This window comes from Stegostoma tigrinum, chromosome 5, assembly GCF_030684315.1.
Source record: "Stegostoma tigrinum isolate sSteTig4 chromosome 5, sSteTig4.hap1, whole genome shotgun sequence".
NCBI lineage: Eukaryota > Metazoa > Chordata > Chondrichthyes > Orectolobiformes > Stegostomatidae > Stegostoma > Stegostoma tigrinum.
In genome coordinates this window covers 124,263,293-124,282,218 of record NC_081358.1, presented here as the reverse complement: position 1 = coordinate 124,282,218, position 18,926 = coordinate 124,263,293, and positions in this window count along the sequence as shown.

Sequence of the window (18,926 nt, the reverse complement as noted above, 5' to 3'; positions counted from 1 at the left end):
CCTTGTGCATCAGGAATCAGAATCTCCCTATTGCGATTGTAACAAGATCAGCCAGGTGGACTTCACAGAATCTGTGTTCCCCGATTAGGGCTGTTAACCTGGTCCAATCAGGGATCCCTGGCTGACAGATATGAACAGGAGTGTTAGGGGTGCTGTTCACTCTGAGAGCCAGCTCTGAAGGAGCTGGATCAGTGTCAGGGACTCTCCAACTGTAAATAAAGGGGGGCCTGGTGACACGATACAGGCCTCTGTGGGACTATTTCATTCTCCACCAAAGCCTTCAGCTTTGGAAATTCACCTGAAATCGCTCCACATTCTCAATTTCATTCAGACGCTACTCCTTAAAATTCACCCCTCTGACTGAGCTTCACATCATCTGTCCCAATACGGTTTGGTTTATGATATTCGTGTAAAATATCTTGGGTCATTTTATGATGTTAAAATAATCTAATAGATGGGCCGAGGTTAATTCTCCACACAGAGGCAGAGAGGAATGTATCCAAAACAAGCAGGTTGTGGATGGAGGGGCCTGAGGAAGCCTGCAAGAGTGATGTAGTTTCCTACAGCCTGGGGACAGTGCAGTAAGTGGGCCTGGGACCTTAGGTGGGTGAGGATGGTGAACACACGAAGATGAGAAATAAGCACAGAGGTAGACGAAACAGGCAGTGATTAGTCTGCCCTGTCACTCAGGTTTGCAACTTGACTTTGCTGCTTTCATTGATGACTCCTCCCACTCTGTTTATTCGCCCATTGAATGGGAGTTGAATTGAATTAGCTTTATTGTCACCTACACTCACCATAGGTAGAGAGAAAAGTTTACAAGTCATCACCTAACGGCACCATCTTAGGGACGAAGGTTCCTAGGTAAAACTCCTTCAATAATCATGGGCTGGCCTTGCAGAACCACAGGTATTACCCACCCCTAACTATCCTGGAGTTGGCGATGGCCAGCTACCTTTGTGAATGGCTTCACTCCCTGTGCAGTAGGTAGACCCGCAATGCCCATAGTTCCAGGATTTCAACCCAGCAACACTGAAGGAACAGTGAAAAATGTCCACGTCAGGATGGTGTGTGGCTTGAGGGGAACTTGCAGGGGGTGATGTTCCCATGTATCTGCCACCTTTGTTTTTCTAGAGGAAAGTAGTTGTGGGTTGAGAAAGTGCTCTCTAAGGATCTTTGGTGAATTTCTGCTGTGCATCTTGTAGATAGTGCACACCAAGCGTCGATGGTGGGGGGAGGGAAGTTTGTGGATGTGGTGCCAATCAAGCGGCTGCTTTGTCCTGGATGGTGTTGAGCTTCTTGAGTGTTGTTGGGGCTGCACCCATCCAGGCAAGTGGGGAGTATTCCATCACACTCCTGACTTGTGCCTTGTCAATGGTGGACAGGCTTTGGGGAGTCAGGAGAGTTACTTGCTGCAGTATTCCTAGTCTCTGACGTGCCCTTGTTACCACTGTATTGATATGGGTAGTCCAGTTGCTTTCTGGTCAATGATAACCCCCAGGATGTTGATAGTGAGGGATCGAGGGATAGCAATGCCTTTTAACCACAAAGGGGGAATGTTTGGGTTCTGCCTTGATGGAGATGGTCATCACATGCCACTGATGTGGTTTGAGAGTTACTTGTCGCTGATCATCCCAAGCCTGGGTATCATCCTGATTTTGTTGCATTTGAACATTGGGGGCGGATTTTCATTTGAATCCCACAATAGTAAGTGGTGAAATTTGAATTCAATAAAATCAATCTGCCATTGATAGCCAGCCTGACCTACATGTGACTCCAGACCCATAGCCAATGATACTCACCTGCCTTTTGGGAAATTTGGGTCCGATGATAAGTGCTGGTCTTGCCAGTCAGAGAGGCCCACATTCCACAAACAGATAAAGAAAAAGCAACTCTTTCACAGAGTCATAGAATCCCTAAAAGGTGGAAGCAGGATATAGACCCATCAAGTCCACGCCGACCCTCCAAAGAACATCCAACCAGATCACATCCCTACTCTGTCCCTGCAATCCTGCAATCCCCATGGCTAATCCACCGAGTCTGCACATCCCTGGACGCAATGAGACAATTTAACACGGCCAAACCACCTAACGTTAACATAGAGTTATGGAGTTATTTAGCACAGAAACAGACCCTTTGGTCCAACCAGTCCATGTCAAACATAGTCCCAAACCAAACGAATTCCGCCTGCCTGTTCCTGGCCCATATCCCTTCGAACATGTCCTTTTCATATAGCCATCCAAGCATCTTTTAGATGTTGTAATTGTACCCTCATTCACTACTTCCTCAAGAAATTTACTCCACACACGAACCACCCTCTGGGTGAAAAATGTACCCCCGGTCTTGAAAATCCTCACCTTTGGGCTATGGGAGAGAACTGGAGCACCCGGAAGAAACACACACACAGTAACGGGGGCAATGTGCAAACTCCACACAGACTGAAGCACAAATCAAACTTGAGTCCTTGGCCCTTTCATCCCAGAGACCAAAAAAGTGAATCTTCTCTTTATCTCGTCCCATGCAAAAAGATCCTTTCTTAACTGCGAGGACTAAAATGCAGACAGATGTGGTCTCAGAAAAGCCCTTTGCAATTGTGGCAAGGCTGAGAGTTTGTAACTGATAGCTTGAGTGCTGACGGTCGGGAGAGATGCGCACTCTACATTTCTGAATCCAGCTGAGTATATCTGGGCTGTTTCCAGGCTAGGAACAGAAGTGATTAGACAATGATTAGAGCGGGTGCACCCCTGCGATTTAAAATGGAGAGAGCGGTGATATTGTTCTCATGCTCCTTTCTTTGTGCCAAATAGGAGCTGAATTGTCAGAATCAATTAGGAGGATTTGGCTTCTGTTTGCTGTGATAAACACAGCAAATTAAGACTGTTTGCAAATGCTTCAGTTCTTACCATGAGATGCTTTGACTGCCTTTGAAATTGGATTTGTGGAGGCTGATCGATGGGAGTGTATGTTGGAGTTTGTATCATTAGAGGATGAATATTAGCCTTGAGGAGTATGTGATCTGGAGGTGTTGGTATTGATCTGGGGTGAACAAGGTCAGAAATCACACAACACCAGGTTTAGGTCCAACAGGTTTATTTGAAAACACAGGCTTTCAGAGCGCTGCTCCTTTGTAGGGTGAAGAATTAGGCCATTCAGCCCATCATGTCTGCTCCGCCATTTGATCATTCTTCAGCCCTATTCCCTTGCCTTCTCCTCTTTCTGGCACAATGTTCTGTAAGATTCCACAGGATGGGGGTGTTTGGTGAAGTGCTTTAGGATGTGATATTACATTAAAGGTGCCATATAAAGGCAGGCAGTTGTTGCCTGACCCACTCTGCACATTTGATGACAAATTGTGGCATCAACGTGTCAGTTTGGATACTGTGTTAGTCCCTGGTGTAGCCATTCATTTGGGCTGTGAATGTTCTGTCATGCGAACAGGTTGACTGAATAAAACCATCTCTATGATCCCAGTGGTACAACACATCACTGCTGTCAGCGAAGAAAACGAATGTGTGACTTCTCTGACAATGAGGAGTTTTGATGGGATTGTGTGGTTGGTAGCTGTTAAGTAACTCTACACCTGAGTGAGACAAGAAATTCAAAGGACTTTTATCAGCTGTGGGCGTGTGACTGGATCTGTTTCACTTCCATTCTGACCAACTCCACCTCACATAAAGGATCTCCGGGCAGAGTCAGGAATTCCCCGCTTCAATTCTCTTTGAAGCTGTAACTCACCCATTAAGCAATCATTATAACTTTGCTTCCCCCATTTACAACTTCTTCCCAGCTCACTGCCACAGAAAAAGACTTGCTAATTCTTTGCAAACAGAAAGTGTTGGAAAAACTCAACTGGTCTGGCAGCATCGGTGGTGGGAGAAGCAGTGTTAATGTTTCAAGTCTTGTGATCCTTCTTGTCATGGCTAATGAATCCAGGGGCTTGTGCCTTGACAAATCTCATTATGGCAACTGGTGGATTTTAAAGTCAATGACTGAATCTGGAATTAAGAGGCTTAGTCTCAGAAACATCCAAAATGACTACAACTCTTAATATAAAACAAAAGAACTGCAAATGCTGTAAATCTGGAACAAAAACAAAGTTGCTGGAAAAGCTCTGCAAAGCTGGCAGCATCTGTGAAGGAGAAAACAGAGTTAACGTTTTGGGTCCGATGACCCTTCCTCAGGAAGGAACACCCAAGTTCTGAGGAAGGGTCACCGGACCCGAAACATTAACTCTGTTTTCTCCTTCACAGATGCTGCCAGACCTGCTGAGCTTTTCCAGCAACTTTGTTTTTCTTACAACCTTTAAAAACTCATTCAGTTTTCTTTAGAGAAGGAAAACTGCCATCTTTACCTGGTCTGACCTACAAGTGACTCCAGGTCCACAGCAATGTGGTTGACTCTCCTTACGTTGAAGGGCAGCAAACACTGATTTTGCCAGAATCCCACAAAAGGGTTACGGTTTAGTATGATCAGAGATTAGGTTGGGTGGACAGTGAGAGTCTTTTTCCGAGGATGGTGACTACAGCTTGTACAAGGGGGCATAGCTACAAATTGAGGGGTGATAGATTTAAGACAGATGCCAGAGGCAGGTTCTTTACTCAGAGTGTGGTAAGGGCGTGGAACGCTCTGCCTGCCAATGTAGTTAACTCAGCCACATTAGGGGCATTTAAACAGCCCTTGGATAAGCATATGGATGATGATGGGATAGTGTAGGGGGAGGGGCTTAGATTAGTTCACAGGTTGGCACAACATCGAGGGCCGAAGGGCCTGTTCTGCGCTGTATTGTTCTATGTTCTATGTTCTATAACACAAAGAAACATGGATTCTTGGGAGGGGGGGGGGGTGCGGTGCTGCTGTTACCATACATTTGCTGCCCTTGTCTTGCATGTTTTCTTTTTGGAAAAAGCAAGTTATGTTGGAATTAAAAGTTCACAACATTTGTGCGTAGTCCTGGGGCTAGGATGTGTTGTTGTAACTTCAGTCCTTCTTCTCTTCTCAGTTTGAACCAGGGCAAAGTTTTACTGGGTTGTTTGCTTCATAGCAGAACAGGTTGATGTGGGGGTTGAGAGGGGGTGCGGGGGTGGGGTGTTGGTGGACCTGATGAGGTGTATATGATCGTGGGGGGCATGGACAGCTGCCCCCCTCAGTTGAAGGATCAATGCCAAAGGGGCCGTCATTTTAAAGTGGTTAAAGCAGGAGGTTTGGAGGAAAATGAGTTTCACATAGAGTGTGGAGGGAATCGGAATGCACTGCCTTGAGGCAGGTAATCTCAATCTTTAGAAGGTACTTGAACAAGCTCTTGACATGTCATAGCTTTCACTTCCATGAGCCTAGTGCAGGAAAATGGAGCTAATGCAGATATCGTGTATTTTGGGTAGTACAGACTTGATGGGTTGAAGGGCCTCTTCTGTATTGTACAATTCTATGACTTTTTTCCTCTCAGGTTGACTCAGCAGATAAAGAGTTGAAATAAAACATGATAAATGCATGTTCAAATGAATACCATTCCAAAGCAGTAAAGTTTTACATTTACTTTCCAGGGACAGATACAGACCACTCTGCCCCAACTGGTCAATACTGGTATTTCTGCTCCATCAGGACCTCTTCCCATTCTACTTCATTTCCCCACATCATTGCACCTGTCTATTTATCACTTCCTCATGTGGTTTGCTGGCTTCCTCTTAAATACATTAGTATTGTTCATCTGAACTACTCAATGTGTTTGTGTGGGCCACAGTTTATGACTCTCTAGCTTTCTATAAGATTATGAATGATTGAGGTTACTTAACATTACTTAGACCAATCTCCAATCGATCTTTGCTCAGTATATCTGAATGAATGGTTGCAGAAAAACTTGAAAAGTAAAACCTCAGTCACTGTAAAATTCATGCACACTGACAGCTCCTGATTTTAAAATAATAATCCATACAAATGCCGCTTTGTTTCCATTTGTGTAAAGCTCTAAGTGACATGTCAGGTCAAGTCAATGCGCAGTCAAGCGCATGAACATTAGTAATGAAAAATAATGAGTTTGTGGAAGCACAGGTACTCCAGCTGAATGAGAGCTGGAATACGAATAAAAGAGAGATTTTGTATTTTCGTAGCACCAGGTAAAACATCAGGTGGGTGTGAAATGTTTTATAAAGAATTGGGAACTTTTAGGTGTTGTTATTGCTGCATTTTGAGGAATGCGAGGACCATTTTGCACACAGCAAGTTCCTGCAGTCAGCAATGAAATTGCAACCCGATTCTTTAGCTTAGTAAGCTTAATAGTGGGATAGATAGTGACGTGGAGAACTCTCCTGGTTTCAGTTGAAATAGACTTCTGTGCATCCAACTTGGAACCCAGATAGATTCCCAGCTTAATGTACGAAATAACTGAATGGAGGCTGGTATCCTGTTACTGAGTTACCATTTAGTTACAGGTGCATAGTACACGGGGTTCATGAGCAACAGGTTCCGAGCCAGTCGGTAGACTGAAGAGACCTTCTGAATCTCCTGTTCATATCTATCAGCCAGGGCTCCCTGATTGGCTGAGGTTAACAGCCCCAATCAGGGATCTCATAGTCAATGAGATCCTCCTGGCCCTGGTTCCAATCCTACAGTCTGAAAGATGATATTTCTGACCGTGCAGTACTTGCTCAGCACTGGGAGTGTCAGCCTAGCTTATAGATCTCTGGAACTGCTCTCAAATCCATGATTTGCTGATGAAATAAGAGAGAGCTGTTTACTGAGCCTGCATTGCCATCCAAGATAGACTGGACTCCTTCTGATAGGAACACATTTTCACTTTAATTTAATAAAGTAGAGGAGTGTTCGGTATCTCATAGCACAGAACCATGACAGCATAAGAACCAGGAGCAGGAGGAGGCCATTCAGCCCCTCAAGACTGGTCCACCATTTAATGCAATCATGGCCAAGATCTCATCTTGGCCTCAACTCCACTTTCCTGCCCCTTGCCCAAAACCTTTGGCCGTTACTAATTAAAAATCTGTCTCCTTCTCAAATTTACCCAATGTCCCAGCATCCACTGAAATCTGGGGGATCCAATTCCACACATTCATGGTCCTTTGAGAGTAGTAACAGAATGCTTAGCAATGGGAATGAGGAATGTGCAAGAGGATGGAACTGGAAGAGGGAAGAGATCTCAGAGGGTTGTAGGAATGGAGATTCCAGCTGGGAGTGAGACCAATGTAAGATTTCATGGTAAAGAAAGAGAATTTTAGATTTGAGGGGGCAGCTGCCTAGCAGTCACCATGTGCATGGATTTCGGTGAGAACTCGGATACAGACAGGCGAGTTTTGGGAATGTTACGGAGAGTAGAGTGTGTGGAATCAGTCAGTAAGGTTTAACCGTATCACGTGTTGAAGTGTTGCAGAAACATTTCATTTCTTTTCTCAGACACTGAAAGATGAAGGGGATGTGGTTACAGATTAGCTTCGGCCAAGAGAATATATCGCTTGCTTTAGAATATATTGCTTGCTTCTTCCGTGGATCATTTCCCACCTCAGCATTTAATCCATGTCTATCTCAGAATCAGATTGAGGGGCATTTGGCCCATCATGCCAGTGTAGCCTATTTGAATGAATTATTCAAGTCATCCTATAAGACCTGCCCCTTCATTGGAGCTTGGTAACATTTGCTTTCCATATATGATTCCCCACCTTCCCCCCCCAACTCTGTTGCGATCATTGCTGTTAAATCATTTTCTTCCATCCCTTGATGCAATGCACTTGCATCTCAAAATCAATTCCTCATCATTTTTCCTCTGGTTGTTAAACCTACATTCTCAGAATCTGTTCTCTGGTCCTCGACTCTCCCACAAGCGGAAACTATCTTTCCACATCTACCCTGTCAAATCCCCTAAGAATCTTGCACGTGTTAATAAAGCATCTCCCCCACACAAGAAGCCTATTAGAAAGGTCTTCCTGATTGATAATGAACAAATGTGGCCTCCTGATGGCCCATTCTGGGAGAGGCACCAGCCAAATCAATTATCACTAGACAATTAATCCGCAAAATCAGCTCGTGTTCTGGGGACAAAAACAGAAGTTGCTAGAAAAGCTCAGCAGGTCTGGCGTCAGTGAAGAAAAAAGTCAGAGTTAATGTTTCGGGTCCAGCAACCCTTCCTTGTTATGCATCTTCCCCTGTAACTGGCGAAAGTGCAACACCTGCCCATTTACCTCCTCCCTCCCCAGGATCCAAGGGCCCAAACATACCTTCCAGGTGAAGCAACACTTCACATACACTTTCCAGAATCTGAGATAACAAGGTGTAGAGCTGGATGAACACAGCAGGCCAAGCAGCATCAGAGGAGCAGGAAGGCTGACGTTTCAGGCCTAGACCTTTCATCAGAAATGGGGGAGGGGAAGGGGGTTCTGAAATTAATAGGGAGAGAGGGGGAGGCGGATAGAAGATGGTTAGAGGAGAAGATAGGTGGAGAGGAGACAGACAGGTCAAAGAGGCTGGGATGGAGCACACCTGTCAGTCTCCACTATCCATCTTCTATCCGACTCCCCTCTCTCCCTATTTATATCAGAGCCCCGTTCCGCCCCACTCCCCATTTCTGAAGGAGGGTCCAGACCCGAAACGTCAGCTTTCCTGCTCTTCTGATGTTGCTTGGCCTGCTGTGTTCATCCAGCTCCACACCTTGTTACCTTTATCTTCTGTCTCCCATTTGTGCACTGACCAATGCCCACTGGCGGAACCCAAACTGGGCGTCACTGAGCAGGCTAATGCTGAGCAGGTGCTGCTTGACAGCTCTGTTACTGACACCTTCCATCACTTTCCTGATGATCGAGAGGAGACTGATCGGGCAGTAATGGGCTGGGTTGGATTGGTCCTGCTTTTTGTGTACAGGACCGATATGGGCAATTGTCCACATAGTCGGGTAAATACCAGCGTTGCAACTGTACTGGAGCAGCTTGGCTCAGGGAGCAGCAAGTTCTGGAACGCAAGTCTTCAGTACTATTGCTGGAATGTTGTCAGTGCCCATAGCCTTCGCAGTACCCAGCATCTCCAACTGTTTTTTGATATCAAATGGAGTGGATCAAATTGCCTGAAGACTGGTATCTGTTGCTGGGGACTAGTGGAGGAGGCCGAGATGGATCTGATACAGAAGTTGAGCCTTTCTGAAAACAACGACATGGAACTGATGCTTTGTACCTTTTGCTCATCACGACACTCGCAGGAACGTCAAACCTCAGGCGGTCGCAATGATTTCTATTGCAGGAAGGAGTGGGGCTGATTGGTTGACATGATGACTCATATTTACAAACACATTGCCATAGAACAAGGAGCTGTAGTTTCGCAGGTAATTTAAAAGGTGCCAGGTGTGAATGAATTCCTTTGGTGATGATGAATTTGAATGTGTGTTGTTCTGATTGTTTGATATTTGGCATTATTGCATTTACCCTGATGAGTGTGAGGCAAAAATCTTCAGAAGACATCTCTTGTTTCAGTGACATGAGGAAATTGTTCCTTAATTCACTTTAGACCGCATTTCCAAAATCTCCGTTGTCTGGACTTTGGCCCGCACTTCATTATGACCATCCTGCAGCTGTGCGTCTTCTCAACCATATCCCCAGTTGTACTTTATTTTTCTCTATTCATTTGTGGGATGTGGGCAATGCCAGCTGGGCCAGCATTTATTGCCCATTGCTAGTTGCCCCTTCAGAAGGTGCTCCTGAGCTGCCTTCTTGAACTGCTGAAGTCCATGTGCTGTAGGGTGACCCACAATGTCCTTTGGGAGGGAATTTCAGGATTGTGACCCAGTGACAGTGAAGGAACGGCGATACGTTTCCAAGTCAGGATGGTGAGTGGCTTGGAGGGGAACTTGCAGGGGGTGGTGTTCCCATGTATCTGCTGCCCTTCTCCTTCTAGATGGAAGTGGTTGTGGGTTTGGAAGGTGCTGCCTGAGGATCTTTGGTGAATTTCTGCAGTGCATCTTGTAGATGGTACACACTGCTGTGACTGAGTGTCGGTGGTGGAGGGAGTGGGATGTTTGTGGATGTGGTGCCGAGCAAGCGGCTGCTTTGTCCTGGATGGTGTGTGTTGTTGGGGCTGCACCCATCCTGGCAAGTGGGGAGTATTCCATCACACTCCTGGCTTGTGCCCTGTAGGTGGCGGATGGGCTTTGAGGAGCCGGGGGGAGTTACTTGCCACAGTATTCCAAGCTTCTGGCCTGCTCTTGCAGCCACTCTGCAATGTCCTTATCCTGATCACAGCCCTGTCATGCCCAGCATGACCCTTACCCCCAACTCCTTTAAGTCCAAGGGATGACACCCTCTGACGTCTGATATAAGAAACAGTTGGTTTAATGATTCACTACCTGATCCAGGAAAACACTGTTAGTTCTTCTTCTTATACCGACATATGTAATGGAATCAGAGCTAGACCACTTGGCCCACCGAGCCTGCTCCCCCATTCAATAAGATCATGGCTGATCTGGGTTTAATCTCAACTTTACATTCCTGCACATCCGCGATAATCCTTCATCTCCATGGTCATCAAGAATTTATCTACATCTACCTCAAAAATATTCCATGCCCACTTCTCTTTGTAGAAACAAATTCCAAAGGCTCCCAACCCTATGAGAGCAAATGTTAGTTTCCTCATCTCAAACCTGCAAGCCCTCCATTTTTAAACAGTGTACCCTACCTCTGGATTCTCGCACATGAAGAGCGTCCACTCAGTCACCTCGCCTTATAATGCTGAGATTAAGTCAACTCTGACTCTTCTAACCCCCAGAGGATTGTGGACTGGTGTGTTCAGCCCTTCCTCAGAAGGCTAAATGTGCTAAATTTGTCTTATCAACTTAACTTCAATTGATAGAACTGACTATGAGAGTTCCTAATGGATGGTGGTGGTGTATCTACCTCAGAGTAAGGAGGCCTAGGTTTGATACCAGCCTACTCCAGAGGTGCATAGTAACATCTCTGAACAGGGTAGTTAGAAAATGTGTAGAAAGGCTTTCGTAGTGCATTGATAGTTCCCTGCCTTTGGGCCAGGTGATCTGGGCTCAAGTCTCAGTTGGATGTTTTCTGTTAACCTCATGTTAACAATGCTGTTTGAAATTCTTCCATGGATCAAATTATAAAAAAGAGCAAAGACACCAGAGGCCCACTCATGCATTTGAGAGAGAGGGAGGGACGACTGTTTTAGCCTGACAGTCATCATGTCTCAAATAAGCTCAGGAAGGTGGGATGTTTATCGTAACTTCAGTCAATTTGGGTATTTTACTTACAATATTTGCATTGCTCTGTGTAGTAAACAGGCCATCCAGCTGACAGCTAACCAATAATAACTGCACAGAGGCCGGTATCCCATCACCAAGTCACCCTTAATTTACTTGTGCATGGTACACTGGCTGTGACCAGCCAGCTCAGAGTCACTACCCTGATTGAGGAGATTCTAATCTTCTGTCTATATCTGTCAGCCAGGGCTCTCTGACTGACCCAGGTTAACAGGCCCAATCAGGGGTCTCACAGTTCCACCTGGCCCTTGTTCCAGTCACTATAAATCCCTTCCATTTCTTCCAATAATGCCACACAATGCATTGTGTGTCCCTTGCTAGGGCTGAGGAGGCCTTGCCATTAATACATTCATTAAAATTGACACCTAGTCTGACCAAGGGCAGGGGCAATGATCCCTCATTCCTATCATGGACAGAGGTACCATGGAGTGGACCCTCCAACAACAACTTGGAAGTTGAACCTACAAGCTGCTGACTCTGTAGTGAAAATTCACCACCCCCCACAACCTCAGCCCCACCGGACCCCTGGTCAGCAAACCACAGAGAGAGAAAGACAAGGCAGTGCTTAGACTAAACAACAGCGCCTTTACAGCATTACTTACCTTTGCAAATGTGGTGAACTGTAATCTTCTGCTCTGTTCATCATCAGGGACATAGACAAAACTAAGGATGTGTTTAGTGACAATTGTGACAACTCTCGCAGGCCCAGTTGCATTTCTAACTCAGTCACAGCCTCCGACAGGATGATACAGCTACAAATTACCATGAGTGTTGGCAAGTAAATAAGCATATTGCTCTGAACAAGCTAATTGCTGCATAATTAATGTAGGCATTGACTATGTGGAGTGCACTGATCACGGGATCATTTCCAAATGATCTTATTCATGGAGCCTCCCCGAAGAAATCAAATTTAAACCACATCTGTTATCAAATTGATAGAAGTGGCACATGTTGTTTTTGGGAAGCTGGTGATGTAGTGGCATTGACTCGTAATCTGGAGGCCCAGCCCAACGCTTCCTCAACATGGGTTTGAATCCCACCATGGCGACTAGTGGAATTTAAATTCAAATGATGTTTTTGTTAAAACAAAATACCTGGAATGGAAAGCTCATCTCAGCAATAGCAAGACTGAACCTACCATCGATTCTCATTGAAAAAGAAAGCCATCCAAATCTGTGATGTTCTGCAAGTGAGAATATTGTAGATGTTTACAGTGCAGAAAGAGGCTATTCAGGCTATCATATCCATCCTAGTCAACAAGATAAGAACGTACTCATCCCAATAATGGTAAAGAGGAGCCCGCCAACTGGAAATTCTGTAATGGTAAAGAGGAGCCCGCCAACTGGAAATTCTGAAACTGATGTAAAACTTCACAAGAATTCTGAATGTAAGTGGGAAGGGACTGGACAAGGGGAGAAAAAGTGGAGTCGAAGCAGGAAGAATGGGTTTGCCTGAGTAGCCTTGTTTGTGGATTTTCAGAAGGAGCTGTATGAGGTTGGGGGCAATGAGCTTGGAGGAAGTCAGTGGGAGATTGGCAAATGGAATGAGATTAGTGAGTGTTGTGGGCTCAATAGTTTGACATTTTATGGTGGGGTCATGGTCTGGGAGAGTTAGGAGGAGGTAGCTGAGAAATGGTGCTCAGCCTCTGCAATGTAGAGGCCACACCAGAGAACAACAGCACCACCCTTATCAGCACAGTCAGAGCTGGATCTGAGAGCACAGAGTGCAGTCAATTCAGAAGGAAATAGGTTAAAATGGGTTAGAGAGGTTGAGGCGAACAACATCACATTGACAGTTCTCAATGAGCAAGAAAAGTACCAGTAAAAGGCCAGGGGGAGTAGTTCAGGTGGATGGGGGCGTGCTGGATGTGGGCAAAGGGGGTCTGTGGGATGGAGGCAGGATTCTCAACCTCTCTAAGGCTCTTGTCTTAGTGGGGAGGTAGTGGCCTAGTGGTTTTATTGCTGGACTGTTAATTTGGGGACTGGGTTCAAATCCTGCTGCAGCAGACAATGGAATTTGAATGTAATTAAAATCCAGAATTGAGGGTGTAATGATGTCCATGAATCCATTGTCGATTGTTGGGGAAAAACACATCTTGTTCGCTAATGCCCTTTAGGGAAGGAAACTGCCCTCCTTACCTGGTCTGGTGACTCCAGATCGCCAGCAATGTGGTTGACTCATGACTAACTGTGGGACTCTTAAATGCTGGCCCTGTTAATTATTTCACCGGCTTATAAAAGCGTTTGAAAATAAACCAATGAATCGCAATGTGTGTGCTTTCTGTTGTTTGCAGAGTATTTAAATAAAAAGGGGAAAGGATGTTAGAGACAACGCAACATTTTCCTGTGCATTGCCTGTGTGTACAGTGTCAGGTATTGCTCACCCAGAACCAATAAAGTTTTTCTCAGACCTGGATCCTGTTTCATGCACATTCAAAAATCCTTACATTCCCCCTTTTGATTTAAAAGCATGGTTGTCTTGTCAGCAAGTCTCATTAAAATCAACAATCAATCTCTTTTGTGAATCAATGTTGAGAACTGGATGGTGGCCAACATTTAAGTGCTCCTCAATTTGGACAAAATTTTGTTTGGTTCAATTTACTAGAGGTGCTGAACAGGTCTTGAGATGGCGCGGTGGCTCTGTGGTTAACACTGCTGTCTCACAGCACTGGGGACCCAGGTTCGATTCCACCCTCAGGCAACTGCCAGTGTGGAGTTTGTACATTCTCCTCATGTCTGCGTGGGTTTCCTCCCACAGTCCAAAGATGTGCTTGTTAGGTGGATTGGCCATGGCCAATTGTTCCTAGCGTGCAGGGATGTGTAGGTTAAGCGGATTGGTCATGGGAAATGCTGGGGTAGGGGTTGGGCCTGGGTGGGGATCTCTTCAGCAGGTTGGGGTGGACTTAATGGGCTGAATGGCCTGCTTCCACACTGTAGCGATTCCATTGAGGTCAAACCAAACCATGTGTATGGCTTATTGCAAGGGCAATGAGATAACAAAAGTGGGATAATTTAAAAAAAATACTTGGATGGTGGAGATCTGAAATGAAAACAGAGCATGTGGGAAGAAGTCAGCAGTAGGACAAACACAGGTGACCAGGAAAATGTGAGTAAATAGACATAAAGAATGTTCAATTAGCTATGATCTCATTGAATGGAAGAGCAGGCTAGAGGGGCTGAATGGCCAACTCCTGCTCCTATTTCTTATGGCCTTATCTGCAGAGAAAAAGAAGCAGAGCTAACATTTCAGGTCTGATGTGACTCTTCAGAACTGGAAAATGACCGTTTTATCCTGTTGATAAAGGGAGAGGAGTAGGAAAATTTCAGTTTACAACACGCTGGTCGATCCCTCCTTCCTTCCCATTACCTCGTCACATTGTCACAACATTTCCCCATTCAATTGCAACTTTGGCCCTTTCAGCTCCTCCCTCCTTACTGCGCGACGCTCCATTCCTTACAGGTAATGTCATTGGGCCAAGTAATCCAAAACTCCAGGCTAATGTTCTGGGAATGTGGGATTGAATCCCACTACGACAGTTGGTGAAACTACGTTCAATGGAAGTCTGGAATAAAATGGTGAATGCTGTGAGATGTCATTAACAATCCGTCAGGCCCACTCACAATTTAAGGGATGGAGATCTGCTCCATATGGAGGTCTGGTGTATGTGTGAATCCTTAGGCACAGCGATGAGGAGACCAGTGCACACCCACACAGGGGTAGGGATAATTGGCAGTAACCCAAGGGTGGATCCGGGTCCCTAGCCCTGTAAAGCAGCATTGCTAACCACTTACCTTTTGGTAAATGCAAGGGCTTCCAGCTTCAAGACTGTCTTTTCCTGAACTAATATAATCTCAGGCTGTCTTTAATGAGAAGTATGACCTCTCAGTCTGTCTATTAACCATATGAATCATTTCTGCATTACTCCTGCCCCTTCTATATCCTTTACAAGTCAATGTCTGGGATTGAAGATGAAACACATTGAGGAAAGTTTGCTTATTTGAACTTCTAATCTTTCTTCCAACTTGTTACTCAAGGCTAACAGAAGTCACACACAGTGTCATAAGTCTTTCATGACTTATTCATGAAACACGTCTTTGCTGTCAGCCCTGCTTGGACTATAAGAGAGGTCTAATTCAAGTAAATAAAGTGTGAGGCTGGATGAACACAGCAGGCCAAGCAGCATCTCAGGAGCACAAAAGTTGACGTTTCGGGCCTAGACCCTTCATCAGAGAGGGGGATGGGGAGAGGGTTCTGGAATAAATAGGGAGGGGGGGGGGGGGGCGGACCGAAGATGGAGAGCAAAGAAGATAGGTGGAGAAGAGAGTATAGGTGAGGAGGTAGGGAGGGGATAGGTCAGTCCAGGGAAGACGGACAGGTCAAGGAGGTGGGATGGAGTTAGTAGGTAGGAAATATATGTGCGGCTTGGGGTGGGAGGAAGGGATGGGTGAGAGGAAGAACAGGTTAGGGAGGCAGAGACAGGCTGGGCTGGTTTTGGGATGCGGTGGGGGAAGGGAAGATTTTGAAGCTGGTGAAGTCCACATTGATACCATTGGGCTACAGGGTTCCCAAGCGGAATATGAGTTGCTGTTCCTGCAACCTTCGGGTGGCATCATTGTGGCACTGCAGGAGGCCCATGATGGTCATGTCGTCCAAAGAATGGGAGGGGGAGTTAAAATGGTTTGCGACTGAGAGGTGCAGTTGTTTATTGCGAACTGAGCGGAGGTGTTCTGCAAAGCGGTCCCCAAGCCTCCGCTTGGTTTCCCCAATGTAGAGGAAGCCACACCGGGTACAATGGATACAGTATACCACATTGGCAGATGTGCAGGTGAACCTCTGCTTAATATGAAAAGTCATCTTGGGGCCTGGGATAGGGGTGAGGGAGGTGGTGTGGGGGCAAGTGTAGCATTTCCTGCGGTTGCAGGGGAAGGTGCCGGGTGTGGTGGGGTTGGAGGGCAGTGTGGAATGAACAAGGGAGTCACGGAGAGAGTGGTCTCTCCGGAAAGCAGACAGGGGTGGGGATGGAAAAATGTCTTGGGTGGTGGGGTCGGATTGTAGATGGCGGAAGTGTCGGAGGGTGATGCGTTGTATCCGGAGGTTGGTGGGGTGGTGTGTGAGAACGAGGGGGATCCTCTTGGGGCGGTTGTGGCGGGGGCTGGGTGTGAGGGATGTGTTGCGGGAAATGCGGGAGATGCGGTCAAGGGCGTTCTCGACCATTGTGGGAGGAAAGTTGCGGTCCTTGAAGAACTTGGGCATCTGGGATGTGCAGGAGTGGAATGCCTCATCGTGGGAGCAGATGCAGCGGAGGCGAAGGAATTGGGAATAGCGGATGGAATTTTTGCAGGAGGGTGGGTGAGAGGAGGTGTATTCTAGGTAGCTGTGGGAGTCGGTGGGCTTGAAATGGACATCAGTTACAAGCTGGTTGCCTGAGATGGAGACTGAGAGGCCCAGGAAGGTGAGGGATGTGTTGGAGATGGCCCAGGTGAACTTGAGGTTGGGGTGGAAGGTGTTGGTGAAGTGGATGAATTGTTCGAGCTCCTCTGGGGAGCAAGAGGCGGCGCCAATACAGTCATCAATGTAACGGAGTAAGAGGTGGGGTTTGGGGCCTGTGTAGATGCGGAAGAGGGACTGTTCCACGTAACCTACAAAGAGGCAGGCATAGCTGGGGTCCATTGTACCCGGTGTGGCTTCCTCTACATTGGGGAAACCAAGCGGAGGCTTGGGGACCGCTTTGCAGAACACCTCCGCTCGGTTCGCAATAAACTGCACCTCCCAGTCGCAAACCATTTCCACTCCCCCTCCCATTCTTTGGATGACATGTCCGTCATGGACCTCCTGCGGTGCCACAATGATGCCACCCGAAGGTTGCAGGAACAGCAACTCATATTCCGCTTGGGAACCCTGCAGCCCAATGGTATCAATGTGGACTTCACAAGCTTCAAAATCTCCCCTTCACCCACCACATCCCAAAACCAGCCCAGCTCATCCCCTCCCTTCACTGCATCCCAAAACCAGCCCAGCCTGTCTCTGCCTCCCTAACCTGTTCTTCCTCTCACCCATCCCTTCCTCCCACCCCAAGCCGCACATCCATTTCCTACCTACTAACCTCATCCCGCCCCCTTGACCTGTACGTCTTCCCTGGACTGACCTATCCCCTCCCTACCTCCCCACCTATGCTCTCCTCTCCACCTATCTTCTTTTCTCTCCATCTTCGGTGCGCCTCCCCCTCTCTCGCTATTTATTCCAGAACCCTCTCCCCATCCCCCTCTCTGATGAAGGGTCTAGGCCCAAAACGTCTGCTTTTGTGCTCCTGAGATGCTGCTTGGCCTGCTGTGTTCATCCAGCCTCACACTGTGTTATCTTGGATTCTCCAGCATCTGCAGTTCCCATTATCTCTAATTCAAGTAACATTGTTTCCTTTCCTGCTAATACCACGGAAAGAAAATCCCAGTTCTTTGGGAGGAAGGGTCTTCTTAGCGAGGAAGGGTCACTGGACCCGAAACATTAACTCTGTTTTTGTCTTCACAGATGCTGCCAGATCTGCTGAGTTTTTTCCAGCAACTTCTGCTTTTGTTCCAGCTCTTTGTTACTTTTATAACATGCAAGCACATGAACATATGATTTCGGAACAAATGTCGGCCACTCAGGTCTGTTCCTACATTTGACAAGTTTGTGGCTGATCTAGCTGTGAACAGCGAATACACTTGAGAGAGGTAACGGGAATTGCAGATGCTGGAGAATCCAAGGTAACAAAGTGTGGAGCTGGATGAACACAGCAGGCCAAGCAGCATCTTTGGCATCCTATGACACTGCTCAGCCTGCTGTGTTCATCCAGCTCCACACCTTGTTATAGCGAATTTAGTGGAACAGGTTGAAGGAAGGTCGAGTGTGGTGGATTTGACTTGTTCATGAAGCGATATTTGATGTTATGAAAGGATAAAAGAGTGAATGTTGCTGCAATTGTTCAGAGCATTGGTGAGACAGCACCTAGAGTATTGAGTACAGCTTTGGTCCCCTCACTTGATGGAGGGACGTACCTCCTTTGGAGGCAGTTCAGAGGAGGATCACGAGATTAGTTCCAATCTATTGTCTTATGATGAGGGATTGAGCAGTTTAGGTCGATACTCTTTAGAGTTGAGAAGAACGAGAGGAGACCTAATCGAGGTGTATAAGATGATAAAGGGGATTGACACAGCAGATGTACAGAGGATATTTCCTCGTGTGGGGGCAATCTAGAACAAAAGGCCATCATTTTTGGATAAGGGGAGGGCAGATTTAAAACTGAGTCGAAGAGGAATTATTTCTCTCAAAGGGTCATAATTGTGTGGAATTCACTCCCCACAGAGAGCGGTAGATGCTAGCACATGGGGTAAATTTAAGGAAGTGGTAACAGATTTTTATTCAGTTACGGGTTGAAGGGTGATGGGGAGCAGGCAGGAAAGTGGAGTTGAGGCTGTGGTGAAATCAGCCACAATCGCATCAAATGGTGGAGCAGTCTTGAGGGGCTGAATGGCCTGCTCCTAGTTCTGATGTTCAACTTCTTTATCTTAACTTGTTTCCACTACTACCTCCTCTTTTCACCTCACACCATCACCCCCTTCTCTCAGTTAATGTGTCCTGCCCTTGTAACCTTTCACTGCCCAATTCTTTCACTCTTTCCTCCCCTGTTTACTTT